The following is a 19,399-nucleotide window of genomic DNA, read 5'->3' on the forward strand; positions in this document are numbered from 1 at the left end:
CATCACAAAGCCCATGCGGTCGTCACGTGTTCGGCTGGTCGAGTACCGAATTTTTGGTCGAGCACCGCAGCAAAAATTTCTCGAAAATTTTGGTCGAACTCCGAATTGTTCGAGTATAGAGTCGTTCGACTACCGAGGTATCACTGTACTGTATGGGTACTTTTAAAATTTCTGGATTGTTTTTTGTAATCATTTAGTATTTATTTTATCAACTGCTGATTTTATGATAAAATATTGCACCTATAAATATGTTCAGTAGGATGTTGCACTCTTTTAATATTTTAATGAAATGACAATTCTGATATATTTCCTTATGATTTAAATTATTGTATTAGTTATGGCTTTTTGTTTTAAAGTCTTTTAAAACTATAATTTTTCCTGTGGGTAAATTTTTCTTGTGTGTTATTATTTTCTTGTAACACGACAGATGAAAATAAAAGTGTTGCCTGTTGCTTAAGTAACTTATATGATGCTGGTATATAGAAAACTTAAAATAATAGCATTAATATAACTACATATAGATTGTGTAAAGGACAAGGATTAAGTAAAAAGTTATAATTTGATCTAAACTTGTGATAGCCAATATAGTAATCCTCATACACAATCAAACTGTATACAGGTTTCAGTGAGAATGTAAACTATTACCAGTATGAAGTATTACTCCAGAGCTAACATCATGTGTATATTTCTGTATGTGGTTAGAACACCCATGATGTGATGGAGGGAGTAGATGAATGAATAAAAAAACATTACAAATTTCAGCCATAACACTCGGGTGGTCGTTGTACACGACCTTCCATTGTTGAGGGATTCTCAACAGAGAGAGTGATGCAAGACTTCTCTCTTCTTTCTTCTATTGATGACTGTCCTCTGGTAACACTGCAGGTCCAATTATATTGTAAGTAAAATGAGATTTTATATTTTATGAACATGCTTTGATAGTCACAATTTTAACCTACTTTTTATGTTATATTTTTTTAACATTTATGAAAGAAAAGAAAATTTAAGATGTGTATTGTTATGCTTTTGTATTGCAATTTATTTAATAAGACATTTTTCAAACAGAAATCCTTTGTCATTTCACAAAGTTATTGTTCTTGACTTTATTATTGATACAATATTTATTAAGGAAAGTGTGCATGATTAATTAGAATTACAGGTACCAAAGACCACCGTTAATAGGTTGGTAAAAGAAGCCCCAGAGGACAGATTTAAAAAAAGAAAAGAACTGTGTCAGTTGTTGATTTCAAGGTTAGTGTTCTCCCACTCAAATAGGTTATAGTTTTTCTTTGAATTTATCTCTGACAATATGAAATATTTTTCAATATTAAACTTACCCGATAATCATGTAGCTGTCAACTCCGTTGCCCGACAGAATTCTACGGGAGGGATACGCCAGCTATCACTATACTAGAAGGGGGTGTACTCACCAGCGCCACCTGTGGCCAGGTACTGCAGTACTTCTTGTTGACACCACCTCACTTTTTCCTCTGTCGTGCTTCCGGCAAGACATTCTGGGATACGCTTATGATTTTGGAGTTCTGTTCACGGTTTTTGGTGAAGTATTTCTCTAAGATTTCAGCTGTCGCTATACTGGAAACTTTTCTAATTAGCTTAGATAGCTTTTATTTAGTTTTGATTAATGGTTAACGATCTTTTTGCTTGATTTGGAATCCCCCTTGACTAACTCTTTGATTCAAGATGTCTGACCTTTCACAAGCCCCACCCCATAGACGATGTAGGTCTTGTAATAGGCGTGTTCCGAAGGCCTCGGTTGATCCTCACACCGCTTGTTCTGACTGTAGGGAAAGACCCTGTCAGTTGGAAGATCGATGTGAGGAATGCGCCGGACTTTCGGAACTTGAATTTGTTCGATTCCTGAAATATTCAACCAAGTTAGAGAGAGAGAGAGTTAGGAGGAGTTCTTCTCGCTCTTCACTTTTTTCCTCACCTCATGATCCTCAACCTTTTCCTCCCCCTGTAGTGGCTACCCCCGAACCTACTATTTGTACTCGACCTGATATGTCCGATGTTTTGCGTGCCATTCAGGCTTTAGGTGACAAAGTGGAATCGGTGGTTAGTGACCATAAGTCTCTTATGGCAGATGTCAAAGAACTTAAGGTCAAAAGTGCAGTGGGAGGTGATAGTGCCAGTGCTGTGACAAGTGCTAGTGTCAGTGCGGTGCCAAGTGCTAGTGTCAGTGTCAGTGTGGTGCGTGAGGGTACTTCTGTGCGTGCCAGTCGTCCTCCCAGTCCGGGACCTCTTGCAAGCTCCCAAGCCCAGGGGAGAAGCAATGTCGAAGGGCAAAAGGGTTCGGCAGGCCTTGATCGGCGCACAGAAGTATCCTCGGTGGTTGCGGGCGTGTCTTACAGAGACCGTCACTCCCACCCGCAGACGATTGAGCCCGTCTTTTACTCGTCTGCTGAAGAAATGTCAGGGAGAAAACGCTGGACTCAGGTCTCAAGACCTCTCAAACGCAAAGTCCAGACCTCAAGAGCTCTACAACCTGGTTGCAGTCATTGGATTAGCTCTGACTCTCCGCAGTCATCAGGTGACTGCACACCTCCTAAGAGGGGTAAGGTGATGCCGCAACAGACCTCATCTTCTGTTAAGGCTTTGCCTCAGCAGACCTTAGCGTCTGTCGACCCCAAGTTGACTTTGCTGCAGTCCATGCAGTCACAGCTTGCGGTCTTAATGCGTGAGTGTCAGGCTGAGAAGGTTACACCTCCTCCTGCGATCGCTCCGCCTAACCGCAGTCCAGTCTGCCAGGCGTACGAAGTTGAGGCTCCTCAGGATACCTTACCGCGTACTGAGTTGCCAGTTACCAGCGGTGTGCAGCAACCTCCGCCTTCCTTAAGGCAACCTCAGCAATGGGAGCAGGAAGCTTATGCCTTACTTCCTCCGCTTCCGCCTGCGGTTCCACCAGCGAGGCAACAATCTCTTGAGGTACAACAACCTCTTCCATCCATGAGGCAGCCACCTCAGCACTCGCTGCAGCGACCTCAACCCTCCTCAAGGCGAGAGCCTCAACACCTTAGGCTAGCACCTCAGGAACCTCAACTCGCGAGACAAGAACTGCGTTCTGCGCAGCCGCTACCTCAACTCTCGCAGCTCACACCTCAGGAACCTCAACTCGTTCCTCAGGAACCTGCTACTGCGCATCCGCAACCCTTACAGCAAGTGCAACTCTTGAGACAAGAAACTCATGCCAGGAGTCAGCCACCTCAACCCATGCGCCTACCTTCCTCTTCTCTTCTTGAACAGTCTTTGCAGCCTGAACCTCAGGTTTTAACTCAGCAACAGAGACTTGAGGATGAAACCACAAGCGTTTATGCACCCGCTTGTTCAGATTCTGCTGTTCAGCATACCACTGTTACATTACCTCTCACTTCGCTACACTCTGGTGATGAGGTTTCTGAGGAGGAAGCTGCGCACCTGGATCCCTCATCAGACGTGGAAGAAACCAAGTCTTCTCCTCTACCCATTGACTTTCGTAAGGTCCTGGCTCTTTTCAGAGAGGTATACCCGGACCATTTTGTTTCTGCTACCCCCCGCTCTCCTCCATCTGAGTTTTCGCTGGGCATGCAGCCTGTTAAGTCAACGTATACTAAGCTCGTCTTTGCTAGGTCCTCTAAGAGAGCTTTAAGAATATTAGGGGAGTGGTTGCAGTCTAAACAGCAACTAGGGAAGACTTCCTTTATGTTCCCACCTACTAAGCTCACTTCTAAAGCGGGCGTATGGTATGCCACAGGAGAGGAACCAGGCTTGGGAGTCCCTGCCTCTGCCCAGGCTGACTTCTCAAGTTTGGTCGACTCTCCTCGTAGAACAGCAATGAGGCGCTCTAAGGTTTGCTGGACCTTCTCCGATTTAGACCACTTCCTAAAGGGTGTATTTCGTGCCTTTGAGATGTTCAATTTTCTAGACTGGTGCCTGGGGGCCCTTAGCAAGAAGACCTCCCCTGCGGACAAGGACTCGGCCATGCTTTTAATGTCCTGCATGGATAAAGCAATTAGGGATGGATCTGGCGAGCTTGCTTCAATGTTTGTGTCAGGAGTTCTTAAGAAAAGGGAGCAACTTTGCACCTTTCTTTCTTCCAGCATCACACCTTGTCAAAGGTCTCAACTCCTTTTCGCTCCGCTTTCTAAGTTCTTGTTTCCCGAAGAGCTTATCAAGGACTTGTCTGCGGCCCTGATTCAGAAGGACACTCATGATCTTGTGGCCTCTTCAGCTCGTAAGACTAAGGTTGCTCCCTCAGTTCCCAGGACTTACCGCACCCCAGTGGCTGATACTCCTGCTACAAGGTTTATTCCGCCCTTTCGTGGTAGAGCCCCCAGCCGAGGAAGCTCCCGTCCAGACTCTTCCAGGAGCAAGTCTAGGAAAGGTCCCAAGACTTCAAAAGGCAAACACTGACTCTCCTCCTCTCCAGACAGCAGTAGGAGCCAGACTCAAGATCTTCTGGCAAGCTTGGGAAAGGAGAGGTGCAGACGCCCAGTCTGTCAGGTGGCTGAGGGAGGGTTACAGGATACCATTCTGCCGCAAACCCCCTCTGACCACTTCTCCCATCAACCTCTCTCCCAACTACAAGGAAAAGGACAAGAGGCTAGCGTTGCACCAGGAGGTGTCGCTCCTTTTACAGAAGAAGGCAGTGGTTATAGTCCGGGACCATCAATCCCCGGGCTTCTACAACCGTCTCTTTCTGGTGGCCAAGAAGACAGGAGGTTGGAGACCGGTGCTGGACGTCAGCGCGCTCAATGCTTATGTCACCAAGCAGACGTTCACTATGGAGACGACGAAGTCGGTCCTAGCAGCGGTCAGGCAGGAGGACTGGATGGTCTCGTTGGATCTGAAAGACGCTTACTTTCACGTTCCTATTCATCCAGACTCCCAACCTTTCCTGAGATTCGTTTTTGGAAAGGTTGTGTACCAATTCCAAGCCCTGTGTTTTGGCCTAAGCACAGCTCCTATGGTGTTTACGCATCTGATGAGGAATGTTGCAAAATTCCTCCACTTATCGGACATCAGAGCCTCCCTTTATTTAGACGACTGGCTGTTGAGAGCCTCCACGAGTCGTCGCTGTCTGGAGAGTCTCAACTGGACTTTGGACTTGATCAAGGAACTGGGTCTGTTAGTCAACTTAGAAAAGTCCCAGCTCATTCCCTCCCAATCCATTGTTTACCTGGGAATGGAGATTCGGAGTCAGGATTTTCGGGCTTTTCCATCGGCCCCAAGGATAAGCCAAGCCCTAGATTGCATCCTGAGCATGCTGAAGAGGAGCAGTTGCTCGGTGAGACAGTGGATGAGTCTCACAGGGACCCTGTCATCGTTAGCCCTGTTCGTCGAGTTAGGGAGACTCCACCTCCGCCCTCTCCAATTCCATCTAGCAGCTCATTGGGACAAGGATTTGACGCTCGAAGCAGTCTCTATCCCGGTCACCAAAGAGATGAAGACCACTCTCTTGTGGTGGAAGACCAACCTCCTTCTCAAGGAGGGCCTACCGTTAGCGATTCAGACCCCCAATCTTCATCTCTTCTCGGATGCATCAGACTCGGGCTGGGGCGCGACCTTGAACGGACAGGAATGCTCGGGAACGTGGAACAAGGAACAGGAAACGCTCCACATCAACTGCAAGGAGCTACTGGCAGTTCATATGGCCCTATTGAACTTCAAGTCCCTCCTGCTAGGCAAGGTGGTGGAGGTGAACTCCGACAACACCACAGCCTTGGCTTACATCTCCAAGCAGGGAGGGACCCATTCGAGGAACCTGTACGAGATAGCAAGGGACCTCCTCATTTGGTCAAGAAGTCTAAACTTCACCCTAGTAACGAGGTTCATTCAGGGCAACATGAACGTCTCAGCAGATCGCCTAAGCAGAAAAGATCAGGTCATCGCCAGAACCATGCTGTTCTAAGGAATAGCATCAACCCCGTCAGGGCTCATGGTAGGGTCAAGTGTTGCCTTACCCACTTCTTTCAGTTAAAGGAGTTTTCTCCCAGGGAAGAATCCTTACACAGGGTATCGCATCTCATCTTTTTCTCCAGAAGTCAAGATCCCAGCATCAACAAACTCCTACGCGAAATGATCCGCAAGGAGCTGTCCCTTTGGGCTGATGTCCACACTGTTGGAGAAGTTGGGATAAGGGGTAAGACCACAGGTCTTCACTTGCCATTTATGTTATGAACTCTTAAGAGATGGTAAAGAGTTCACAGATTCTTTATCTATCATAAAGCCCTTACCACTATGATAATGGGTAGGACTCGTACCAGAACAAAAACAATCCAAGGAACTTCCTCAAAGAGAAGGATACAGAGACAAAACAAACACTTAAATTATTTATTACAATTGATAACTTAAAATTACAAAGAAATCCCTTGAAAACTGAACTTTAGGGAAGAAAAACAAACTGGTTATTACAATTCCTCAGACACATTCACCTAGCTAACTAGCATACTAAAGTAAAAGAAAAAGTTACTAGGTAGAGATAGAAACCACAGATGCCCGGGTCGTTGTGATAGAAGGAGACAAAGTAAGAAAATATCCTTAAACCTAATTGAATAACACAGTTAAATGGCAATAAACATACATTGTGAAAACCGAAAAATAAATGTCACCCAGCAAATATCAATTAACTCTTCTACAAATACCATTCCCTCAACAACACGTCACATAGTTTTATCTCCAACTGTAAATGTCAGCAATACCACCAAGTAGGAGACACTCAACATACGTCGTCTATGGGCTGGATGGACCCTTCACAAGAGCGTGTGCAACAGAATTTGGACCTTGTGGGGTCAGCCTACAATAGATCTGTTTGCCACCTCCATGACCAAGAGGCTTCCTTTGTACTGTTCCCCAGTTCCAGACCCAGCAGCAGTTCATGTGGATGCTTTTCTGCTGAATTGGTCCCATCTCGACCTTTACGCATTCCCTCCGTTCAAGATCATCAACAGAGTCATTCAGAAGTTCATCTCGCACGAAGGGACACGGCTGACGCTGGTTGCTCCCCTTTGGCCTGCAAGAGAATGGTTCACAGAGGTACTACAATGGCTGGTCGACGTCCCCAGGACTCTCCCTCTAAGAGTGGACCTTCTACGTCAACCTCACGTAGACAAGTTGCACCCAAACCTCCACGCTCTTCGGCTGACTGCCTTCAGACTGTCGAAAGATTCGCTAGAGCTAGAGGCTTTTCGAAGGAGGCAGCCAGTGCGATTGCCAGAGCAAGGAGGGTATCCACTCGTAGAGTCTACCAATCCAAGTGGGAAGTCTTCCGGAGCTGGTGTAGAGCCAATGCAGTTTCATCTACCAATACCTCTGTAACCCAAATAGCTGACTTCCTATTACATCTAAGGAATGAGAGATCCCTTTCGGCTCCTACGATTAAAGGGTACAGAAGTATGTTGGCTTCAGTTCTCCGCCACAGAGGTTTGGACCTTTCTTCCAACAAGGACCTTCAAGACATCCTTAAGTCTTTTGAGACTTCTAAAGAACGTCGTTTACCCACTCCAGGCTGGAATCTAGACGTAGTCTTAAGGTTCCTTATGTCGCCTAGGTTCGAACCTCTCCAGTCAGCTTCCTTCAAGGACCTTACCCTCAAGACTCTTTTCCTCGTCTGCCTTGCGACAGCTAAAAGAGTCAGTGAGGTTCATGCCTTCAGCAAGAACATTGGGTTCACATCCGAATCTGCAACATGTTCTTTACAGCTCGGATTTTTAGCTAAGAATGAACTTCCTTCACGTCCTTGGCCTAGATCGTTTGAAATTCCTAGCCTTTCCAACATGGTAGGTAACGAGCTAGAAAGAGTTCTTTGCCCTGTCAGAGCTCTGAAATATTATCTTAATAGGTCAAAACCTATACGAGGACAGTCAGAAGCCTTATGGTGTGCAATCAAGAAACCTTCGATGCCCATGTCCAAAAACGGAGTTTCGTATTATATAAGGCTTCTGATTAGAGAAGCCCATTCTCACATGAAGGAGGAAGACCTTGCTTTGCTGAAGGTAAGGACCCACGAAGTGAGAGCCGTAGCCACTTCGATGGCCTTTAATAAGAACCGTTCTCTGCAGAGCATAATGGATGCAACTTATTGGAGGAGCAAGTCAGTGTTTGCATCATTTTATCTTAAAGATGTCCAGTCTCTTTACGAGAACTGCTACACCCTGGGACCATTCGTAGCAGCGAGTGCAGTAGTAGGTGAGGGCTCAGCCACTACATTCACTTAATCCCATAACCTTTTTAACCTTTCTCTTGAATGCTTTTATTGTTTTTATGGGTTGTTACGGTAGGCTAAGAAGCCTTCCGCATCCTTTTGATTTGGCGGGTGGTCAATTCATTCTTGAGAAGCGCCTGGGTTAGAGGTTGTGTAGAGGTCCTTTAGTAGGGGTTGCAGCCCTATATACTTTAGCACCTTAGAGTTGATTCAGCCTCCTAAGAGGAACGCTGCGCTCAGTAAGGAAGACGAACTTAATAAAGGCAGAGTAACGGTTCAAGTCGACTTCCTTACCAGGTACTTATTATTTCATTGTTATTCTGAAATAACTGATTATATGAAATACGGGATACTTAGCTATCCTTTAGTCATGTACACTGGTTTTCACCCACCCCCCTGGGTGTGAATCAGCTACATGATTATCGGGTAAGTTTAATATTGAAAAATGTTATTTTCATTAGTAAAATAAATTTTTGAATATACTTACCCGATAATCATGATTTAATTGACCCACCCTTCCTCCCCATAGAGAACCAGTGGACCGAGGAAAAAGTGAGGTGGTGTCAACAAGAAGTACTGCAGTACCTGGCCACAGGTGGCGCTGGTGAGTACACCCCCTTCTAGTATAGTGATAGCTGGCGTATCCCTCCCGTAGAATTCTGTCGGGCAACGGAGTTGACAGCTACATGATTATCGGGTAAGTATATTCAAAAATTTATTTTACTAATGAAAATAACATGTTTCATCAATTTTATGGTTTGCAAATGTAACACCACTATTGAATATATTTTATTTATTCATACTTTACTTGGGAAATTGATACAAATGCCTAATAAATAAGATTTGGATGGATTTATTATTCAATACTAATTTACTTGCAATTAGTTGCCAAATGTTATGAAATGATGCTCAAGTAGTCCTGTGTTTTTTAATGACTGAGGTTTAAGGATAAACTTTTATTTGCTTTATCTTTTATTTTTACAAATATAAATATTGCAGAATAACATTTCATCAATTTTTTTCTTGGTATACGATAGTGTGTTGTGCTTCCAAAGATTGCATTACAGTAAAATAAACCATATAAAAATGTTTTGCTATTAACAAAATAAAATGGTAATTCAGATTATATTAATATAAACTATGGTAATCCATGCTTACAGTATATATTTTCAAAATTCAGCAATTTATTCTGTGATATTCTCAACATTAAAATACAGGTATTCATTCTTATTAAAATCTGCTACTGTATTTAACTGAACAAAACTTAAATCAATCCATTGAAAAAATATTTTCCCAAAAGTATGTTTCCAAGTTTCTCACAACCAATGTGCTCATGTGAAAATACAAAATTTTACAAAATTTTGATGCTTCATAAATACAAACATCATCAGTTACTTTTTGCTTATACCTTATTACTCTGTTAATATAGCAAAATGGAGCTACAGAAGTGTTAAAATGGGTCATGAGGTAGCAAAAAAAAAAAAATATATATATGTTTGAAAGGAACAAAACATGGTGCATCTTCTGACATTATTGTGCATCCTAAATTTTAGCTATATGTTGATATGACTCCCTCTAGAAAATAGATGAGCTAAATTTTTAATAGTTGGAATGTCTTCTGGAACAGATTTTTAACTGGCAAAAACGTCTTCTAAATATATCACAAGTTAATTTACTAGCTAGATACAGGTAACACAAGCCTAGGGAGTTGTGTTTAACTTCTCTAGAGAATTTTACTACTCTGTTGAAGTTTGAGGGGGGGGGGGGGTAAACTTTTAACTACTTATTAACCGATGTATTCCACCGGGATAGTCATGATGAGTTTAACGTAATTTACCCATTTCAGCCTGTGAACATACGAGAGAAAGAGAGCTCTGAAAGGTAGATACAGTATGCTTGCTTGGAGCAAATATTCTCCTTTACAGTTTAACTAAGGTAAGTTATTGTTTTTTTTTAAATTTGGGTTTTCATGGTGCACCAGGTTAAATGCAGTGGTGAGAGAGCTGGATATATTCCTAGCATTCCATGCAACTTTTTTCTCTGGTATATTTAGCAGTATTTATACCTTTGAAATGGTGCTTTCAGGAGCATTTCACTGGGCGACACAGGTTCCTCGCCCAGAAATAGATTTTTCCTTCGTCAAAATCCCGTTTTTGGGTCTTGTATTTCAAGTATGCTAAACAATTTAACTAAAGCATGCTGTACTTATGAATTTTTGGTCAATATGTATGTGTTTGTGCAATATCCCAGTGCATAGTTTCTTGAATCTCTACTCATTTCTCAATAAGTTTAATTGATATTTATTAAATGAGCTTCAGGATTAATCTTTTTTAAACTCCACTCAGCTTATGTCTTGACTACTGTATGCACAAAGTGAAGCCTGTACCTTTATTAAAGTCAATGATTACCATGTAAAATATTTTATATTTTTGTTGATAAAATTAACAGTTATTACTATTTTCTTTGCAAGGGGGCACATTATTACAACTTTTTTTTTTCCCACAAGAGGCCACTAGCAAAACCATAGAGGTTTGCATCTATGAATTATGTAACATTTTATGCACATTCATATGAATTAATTCTATACTAATGATGGACAGCCCCCCCCCAAAAAAAAAAAAAAAATATATACATTTCTTTGCTCATCAGCTGATGTTAATGTTTGTGGACTTTCAACTACTTTAATTTTTCACAGGTGGATGTTCCTGAAAAGCCCAAAGAGAAAGATGTCTCATCAGGTACCTAGTACACCACTGTAATTTTTACAGGACAATGGATCTTGATCTTGGTAAAAGCCCTTCAACATCAGATGGATCCCTATCTGCCTCTCCTTTTCAGTGGCTCCTCTTGGGATGAAAAGTAAACTAGAATCTCTGAATAACAACTACTAGTTGACTTTTTACAAAGATGTAACTGATCCCTGATCCCTGCACTTATGAAGAATTTTTTTATGTTTGTCTGCCCTGTGAAATTTTCTTCTCAGATTCATGTAAATGTGCAAAATACTCGGAAAATATATTGTTTCCCATAGAATTATTATTTCGTATTCATAGATTAAATGTATCCATAGTTTTCTAAAGATGCATATCAAATTATTCTCTGTGTAGGTTACCTGGTGGTCTTTCACCTCTAATTTTTTTTTTCCAGCTTGGGTAGAACCTACAAATAATGTTTCGGTATCATACTTGAAAATAATGTCCTTTACGTAAGCTGCAACACATTTTTAGTACTGGTGCTACCAAAAAATACTCCTGCACAAAGGTTGCTCAGGTTCTTCAGTTGTACTAGGTATGTGTGTGTACATGTGTATCATTTCTGTTTATTTCTATAGTCTTTGGTAAAGTTTTTGCATTTCTTTTTACAACTTAGTTTTGGTGTCTGAGTTGGAAAGGCCTAAGCTTGGCCAAACTAACATTAATATTAGTCACATTATAAAAATATTTTAACGTAGTTGATATAAAATTTGTTATTTAATTTTTTTTTCCTAACTATACAAACCTGAGTCCTTTAATAAGAGCATGACTTCAGCAAAGATGGAACGATCTTTAAAAATTTAACTATTTATAGTGATTACAACTATTTGAGGCTAATCTAAAAAGCTCATATGGGCCGTACATAAGACTTAGGAAATCGGTCACATCCTACTCTGGGGGACTCGGGTTCTGTGGGGGGCAAAACTGGTTGAAGCTTCTCACGAGCATAAATTTTCGCAACTACTTCCATGAGAAGGAAAGGTCTAAATTTCCACTCTTGAGACCTGGCTTAGGAAGAATAAAAACTCCAGTGTTAATTGTAGAGGCTTCAATCAGAGAAGCATCCCTTTGATGACACTAATTGCAGAGGATGGTCTACTTCCCCTGGTAAACAGCTGCAGATGACGTTCGCAGGTATCCAGACGTCTGCGCAGTATCTCGTAAAAACCTTTCTTTTTGGAATAGATGCTGAATAGGCTTCACCCATCAAGTCAGGTGACTCGACCGAGTATTGATACTTTTGAAGGTTGGGTGGACAGAGAAGAGTAGGCCACGAGTAATTCTCTCGACACCTCGATCAGGAGCAACAGCAGATCTGGATACCATTCAACATGCTACCAACTAAGAGCCTCCAAGGTATTCCCAAGACTCCATGTCAACAAGACACTATTCCTGAACGTGCATTTATTTACCATGTAAAAAAAAAACTGTGCTAGACAATCCATACTTACTGTTGATGTTTGCTATAAACATTGTATTGTTGCTTATCATTGCTACTGAGTGCCCTATAGACTCTTGGAAAACTTGGTGTCAGGAATGCTGCGCACATTTTCAACAGGTTATGCAGAAGTTTATCTTCTTAAGACCACACCTCTTTAGCAACTTGAATCCCTGTCTTCTTTGAGTCAAGTGGAACTTCCTTGATGAATATTTTGATGTTTGGCCACGAAACAAGATCATCCTGTACCCCTTGCTTCACTGAGATTACATGGTAAATGAAATCACTAGCTACTGACCAGCCATGTGTCAGACAAACTGAAACGATCGCAGTTGGGGACGCTTGTGTGGGACGAATTTCTCAATGGAAAAATGTCCCAGAAGACATTGTTGCCACCGAGCTGAGAGTCCTTGCTTGAACAGAAACAAAAGTGCCACCTCTTTGAGCCTGCTGATGCAATTGTCTGATGAACAGACTCGAGGCTGCTGTATCTATTAGCATGGCCAGGTACTTCACCCTCTGCTTTAGTGTGAGAGACTAATTCCACAATTACTACAATCCCAGGATTGTGATGTAATGCGAGTATTCTGTCTCGATCCTGAAGCATCTGCCTCTTGAATGTGGCCAGGATCAGCCAGTCGTCGAAATACCTCAAGAGATAATTGTTAAAGTGGTTCCAAGCCGAGATCACGGGTATTACAAGTGATCAGTTACTGTTTTCACTTTGAAGAGAATTTGATAAACAAACGAACAAAGGTTAATGACTGGTCTTTGAACCCCAGTCACTGTCTCCACCTGTAGAAACATGGAGAACTATTTTCAATAACTTCGAGAGCATTCTTGTTTTTGTCACTTTCGCTTTTAGAGGTTTTGTGGATTTTGGATGGTAAGTCTTAGAACACCATCAGAGTGCAAGTAAGAGGAGGATATGAACTATGAAGGGCAGGTGGTATTTGTCTGGCTCCTACCACACACTGCTCTGCTCTGTTGCTCCATCTTCGCCTGGAGGGGGAAGGATTGTCGACTTCAGCTAAGCTAATCCTTCCTCTGCACTGCCTTAACTGACTGGTCAGGTTTGGTGCAAAAGGGTGAAACGCTGTCTACACTTTACTTGAGAAGAGGAAGTGGCTAGAGGTCCTGATTGGGCTTTATAGGCAGTCATAGCTTCTTTAAAGCCAATCCCAAGGGTGGTTGCAGTCACTTTTAAAGGTAACTGCATGGGGGACGAGGGAGTGAGTAATGGCTAGCCTTCGTCTACCATTACCTCTATATTCCTCTGAGGAAAGAGAGCTGTAGCTTCCAGTACTGAAGCTTTCCTCAGTGAAAATATTGACTCTTGTCCAGTTTGCTTGGAGAATCGGAAAAAGACTGCATCCTTCCTCTTCAAAACCCAGTCTGCCCATTAATTCGTTAATGTGCCATGAAGGATACCGCTTTCACACCAGACAGAACCAACTTTCTGTACTTCACCGTCTCTGGATGTGACAAGTCTTAGTGACTGCACTCTTGAAAACTTATTTATCCAGGAATTCTGGCAACAAACTTGAAAGCTGAGAAAACCGTGCCTTCATCTTGATTCTCTGCACAAGCAAACCTGCAGTAGATGAAAACTGGGATCAGTGGAAAGAGAATACAGGTTTGCATGCTTGGGCATATAAAATCTGTTATGACTGCAGTGAATTTCTACCATGGCAACCTAAGGAAGGTCTGATCTTTGGTAGGCACTAAAATACCAATTAATGGCAGTCAAATCTCTTTTCACATGAATTGCTAACTTTTCCAAGTTCATTAATATTAGAGTGCAAGAACATTGTTTGTCAAACACTGCATTGGGAATCTCCTGCTCTGCTGGCGCAGTACTGGATGAGCATTGAAACTAGAAGACTTCGTTTCTTGCAAGGGAGGAGGTCTCTGCACATACTTTGGAATGTTGGAAAAGTGTCGCCCTTCCTACAGTTTACACAATGCAGACCAAGAGTGGAACAAGTATACCTGGAAGAAGTTGAAGGGGATCTGATCAACGTTGACTTCGTGAGCTGAACTACTTTTACCACCTATCCCAAGACAGAACAAGTACCACCACGAACTTTAGCCTCTGAAGAACATAAAGGTGAGCTATGTATCAGGCGGTAAAGAACCTAGTCTTCCATCATGCGCACGTGAGGGGGCATCTCTATGTTCATAGGAGTGCTGAGTGGTCTTGGGAGGTCACTTGTTGTTACTGGTTACACGAGTGAGTGAGAATTACACGAGCAAGTGGGAACTAACTTGCACGGATTGGTCACACAGGGAAGAACAGATGACAGATGATAACATTCCCTCAAGCATAAGCATGTGGGAGTGTCACTGATGCCTCAGGGGCCATGAAAATAATGATTAAGTGGTTGCTGATCAAGAAAAGATCAGTCACAAGTAGACAGAGGATTGTATTTCCGATCAAGTGAGGGAAAATCTGCCACTCCTAATAGTAGAGAGAAATTACTGGTTTCTGTCTTCCCACCACAAGCCGATATCTCTCGCTTTGGTACTGCAGCAACTCGAGTGAACCTCAATTATCAATAGGAAAGACCACTAGTAGCAAGAGCATTAAATCCTGTACTATAGCCCATTGTACCTTTTTTGTCTGGGTAGGTTCCTGATATAATATCGATATAATATCACTTCTCTAGGGTTTATTTCAAGGAAAGAAAGGCTCAAAGGCTCTTGCAACTCCTGTTGATTGTTTTTTTGGGGCCTCTGACAAATTCCTTCTGGGCAGATTGTCTGAATGACCAGCTGTAGGCAAGGCAGAAAAAGTACAGGAGAAAGAAGTGAGCACATGCTGCTTCTTGCCAGCTGCCTTTGTGGTAGAGGTCTTGGAGGCAAACAACGAAAATCTTGTGGTGGAAAAGGCTAAATGGGACTCGTCTACATTATTGGAGGAAGAGGCCAAGTGAGAGTCTTCAACAGTGTCGAGACCACATTAACAGGCGTCATGTCACTCAATACCTCATGGTTGCTGCTAGAGATAGATACATTGGGAATGTTAGAGGTCCTGGCAAGGCCACACTCTTCTCTAGTCCAGGTCATAGTCGTTGGGCAGAAGACAGCAATAGGAAAGCCTTGTGGTAAGAGTACTGTATTACTTTTACCAGGGGGGAAGATGATACTTATTCTTTCAGTGGGGAAAGCCCAGAGAGAGAGAGCTAGCTCTTCCAAAGAATTCCCCCCTAGAGGTCCCAACTCTAAAGGAATCCAAGGGAGACAATAGATAAAACAGAGTGCAAAGAAAAGGGAGAGCAATAGAGCTTCTGTGAAATCACCAGCTCTGATACCAAACTTTACTCACAGCAGAAGAGAAGAGGACCTGCACTGATCACAAGATGACTATGAACAGTCATGCTCTTGAAAAAAGATGTACACAGTGTGGATCTACAGCAAATTTAGACTTGAACCTGCCACACTTATCACCAGGGTTACCCGGGCATAACTGCACATCAACACAAGTCTCCATTTAACTGCAAATGAAAAGAAATCACAAATTTTTAGTAATTTGTATTTTTCCTAACTGTACTTAACCTCGAACTACTTTCTTAGGAGGATCTGGGATCTCCTCAATCACCGACCAAGAATTTTGCGTAGTCCCACCTCTCTCCATTACCTTGTCGGAGCGGAAGGATACTCGCCCTAGGGCGACCCGGGGTCAGCGCGCGAGGCTGCGCTTGTTAGATCGTCAGTAAGCGTATGTAAAGTCCTCCTCAAACTCCTGTAAGATACTCTGGGTAGGATGGGTGAGCCATAACCCGAAAGTAGTTCGAACTACTTTCTTAGGAGACTTATACCTTAGGAGGAGGGAGTGGCTTACAGTTTGGAATATTCAAAACTTCCTGGGGCACACGACCTAGATAGGAGGCTAGGTCCCAGGGAGAGGTAGGAGAGTAGGGGAAAGCACGCAAAAGTCTACCTTATGTACAACTCACCTTGAATTATAATCCAGACATGGAGTGCCTCAACGTCCCACTCTCGCATGGAAGGAGGATAGTGAAAAGGATGGGATACAGGAAAAAAGGAGGGATAGCCAGGAAGGAACCTGTGTCGCTTACGATTACTTCCCATGGGCTACCCGGGGCCCAAACCACTAAACTTGCTGCATAGCTGAAATGACCGGCCCAATGGAGAAGGCATCCAGGGACTTTCTTGTACAGTCCTTGAGGTAATGGGCTGTAAAGGTGGACTGTCTGGATTAAGTGCCAGCCCGTAAGATTTGGCCCACTGCCATGTTAGTGTCAAAGACGAACATCCTGGGCTCCCGGGGTCCCAGGCACCATGTAGCCATCACTCTCGTAAGCCCTTTTTATAACCTGATGGAGCCAGAAGGATATAGTATTTTTGGAAACCGCCTTCTTGACCGGACCTGTGGAAATGAACAAACTCATGATGGCTGGCCTGTGTTTGGAAGTCTACTGAGGTATTTCCTGATAGTCCTTGCCGGGCACAAACGCAGGTCTTCCGGGTTGTCCAAGCACGGAATCGCTGGGATGGAGAATTCCTCGAACCGAGGGTCCGCAATTGTAGGGTTCTGGGTCTTTCCGCAATTGTAGGGTTCTGGGTCTTAACCATGAATTCGGGCATCGGGCAAGAACTTAAACGACATGGCCTTCCAACCTTTCAAGTGTGAGACCTCGAAGGACAAGCCGTGGAGCTCGCTCACCTGTTTGGCCGAGGCAAGGGCCAACAAGGAGACTGCTTTGAGGGTGAGGTCCTTGTCCAGAAGTTCTTTAAGCAGTTCGAAGGGAGGCCTCGAGAGAGCCCTGAGAACCTTGGCCACATCCCACTGGGGGACCCTCGAGGAACGGGGGTCACAAGACTGTTCAAAGTCAGCGATATTGTGGACCGAAGCGTCTAAGGGCCGCAGATTCTGAGAGGCACACTACTTAACAAACGTTTCCCATTTTGCCTGGTACACAACGCACGAGGATTTTTGGTGATATCCCGACATCCTGTCAGCAGTCTTGTCCGAGAAGCCTTCCCTCCTTAGCAGTCGCTTGATAACCTCCATGTGTGTAGCCTCAGGCCTTGGGAGTTTTCGTGTCGCCTTTGGAAGTGAGGCTGACTTAGCAGGTCTTCTCTTGCTGGCAGGGGCCATGGCGGAAGGGTGGCCAGGTCCTGAAGATCCGTGAACCACTCCCTGTCTGGCCACCAGGGCGCTACCAAAGTTATCTTTGTGGACTTGGATTGTCTCAGCCTGTTGAGAACTTGCTTGATGATCCCGAAGGGGGGAAAGGCGTAGACGTCAAGGCCGTCCCACGAGTGCTGGAAGGCATTCTCGAATGCTGCTGACGGGTCTGGCACCGGGGAGCAGAATACGGGGAGCTGTGCGTTGTTGAGTCTTGTGGCGAATAGGTCTATCATCGGGGAGCCCCAACGCCGGAGAACTTCCTGTGCCACCTGGGGATGAAGAGAGAATTCTGACCCTACCACCTGACCTGCCCTGCTGAGTCCGTCTGCCAGGATGTTCCTCTTTCCTGGAATGAACCTGGCTGTTAGCTGAATGTGGTTCATTTTGGCCCATTCCAGGATCTGAGCTGTGAGGTTGCAGTTCCCTTGACCTTAAGCCTCCCTGCTTTTTGATGTACGCCACCACCGTGGCGTTGTTGCACATGAATGCCACCGAGTTCCCCCGGAGTCGACGGCCGAATTCTGCCAGGGCTTTCTGTACTGCCATGAGCTCTAGAAGGTTGATGTGCTGGGTCTTTTCCTCCACTGACCATTTCCCCTCTGCTGTTTCTCCAAGGAGATGAGCTCCCCACTCCTCTTTTGATGCGTCCGTGAAGAGCAGCATCTCCAGAGGGGCGGAGCCGAACGGGATTCCCTTCGTGTGACTCCTGTCGGACCACCAGAGAAGCGCGTCCTTGGAGGAAGGGGACACCGGAACTATCTTCTGCAGGGACTCCTCCACTGACCAGAGATCCTTCAGGTTCCACTGGATTGGTCTTAACTTGAGCCTGCCCTGTGGGACCAATTTTTCAAACGAGACCAGGTGACCCACTAGCCTCTACCAATCTTTGGGCCTCCCACCGGAGTGCCAGCTAATAAAGGATGAATCGCCTGGTCTAGGTTGTCCAACCTCCCCTGGGAGGGGAAGGCTCTCGTCAGTTGGGAGTCTAGGACCATCCCCCAGGTAAGTCATCCTGGTGGTGGGGACTAACTGTGACTTCTCGAGGTTGATCGTGATCCCGAGGTCCTTGCAGAACTGCAACAGAAGTGAGCCTTGAAACTTTAAGTCTGCCTCTGAGGCTGAAAGTAGCAACCAGTCGTCGAGGTACCTGATCAGCCTGATGCCCTGTTTGTGTGCCCAGGCCGATAACAGGGTGAACACCCTCGTGAATACTTGTGGAGCCGTCGACAGACTGAAGCAGAGGGTCTTGAACTGAAGGGTCTGAGAACCCCACCTTACTCTGAGGAACTTCCTGCTGGAGGGATGAACGGGAATCTAAAAGTAAGCATCCTTGAGATCCAGGGACATCATGAAATCCCCTTCTCTCAAGGCCGCCAGTACAAGGGGATCTTCTTGATGAACTTGTTCAGGGCCAAGAGGTCGATGACTGATCTCCAACCTCCCGTTGCTTTCTCCACCAGGAAGAGCCTGCTGTAGAAACCCGGGGAAGGCTCGTGAACGGGTTTTAGGGCTCCCTTGTTCAACATGGCTTCCACTTCTGCTTGCAGGGCTGCTCTTTTCTCCGAGTCCTTGGCCACCAGCCATTCCGCCCGATGTTCGGAGATCAGCGGGGACGGATCTGACAGGAAGGGAATCCTGTATCCCTCCCTGAGGACCGTCACCGTCCACGGGTCCGCTCCGTTGTCCCGCCATGCTTGCCAGTATCGTTTGAGGCATCCCCACCTGTGGCGTGGGAAGGTGTAAGGGGCCTATCTCCTCCTAGGAAGACGGTTCGAACGGCCTCTCCTTGCGCCTGAGAATTTTGGCCTAAAGGAGGCCTGAGGTTGGGCACCGCTCCTTCTGGAGGGCTG

The 19,399-nt window shown here is 44.6% G+C and overlaps 1 long non-coding RNA gene across 2 annotated transcripts in view; it reads left to right on the top strand.

Moving 5' to 3' along the window:
• Positions 1 to 13,199, top strand: part of LOC137631193 (uncharacterized) — a 32,056-nt gene extending 18,857 nt beyond the window's left edge. The window contains exons 2-5 of one of the 2 annotated variants that reach the window (XR_011041872.1): positions 763 to 898; positions 1,152 to 1,251; positions 10,047 to 10,135; positions 10,896 to 13,199. This is a non-coding gene — a long non-coding RNA (uncharacterized lncRNA). The remainder of the gene's footprint in view (positions 1 to 762; positions 899 to 1,151; positions 1,252 to 10,046; positions 10,136 to 10,895) is intronic. The other variant, XR_011041873.1, reaches the window with a different exon arrangement.
• Positions 13,200 to 19,399: the final 6,200 nt, after the last annotated feature.

The sequence above is a fragment of the Palaemon carinicauda genome, chromosome 39, assembly GCF_036898095.1.
Source record: "Palaemon carinicauda isolate YSFRI2023 chromosome 39, ASM3689809v2, whole genome shotgun sequence".
NCBI lineage: Eukaryota > Metazoa > Arthropoda > Malacostraca > Decapoda > Palaemonidae > Palaemon > Palaemon carinicauda.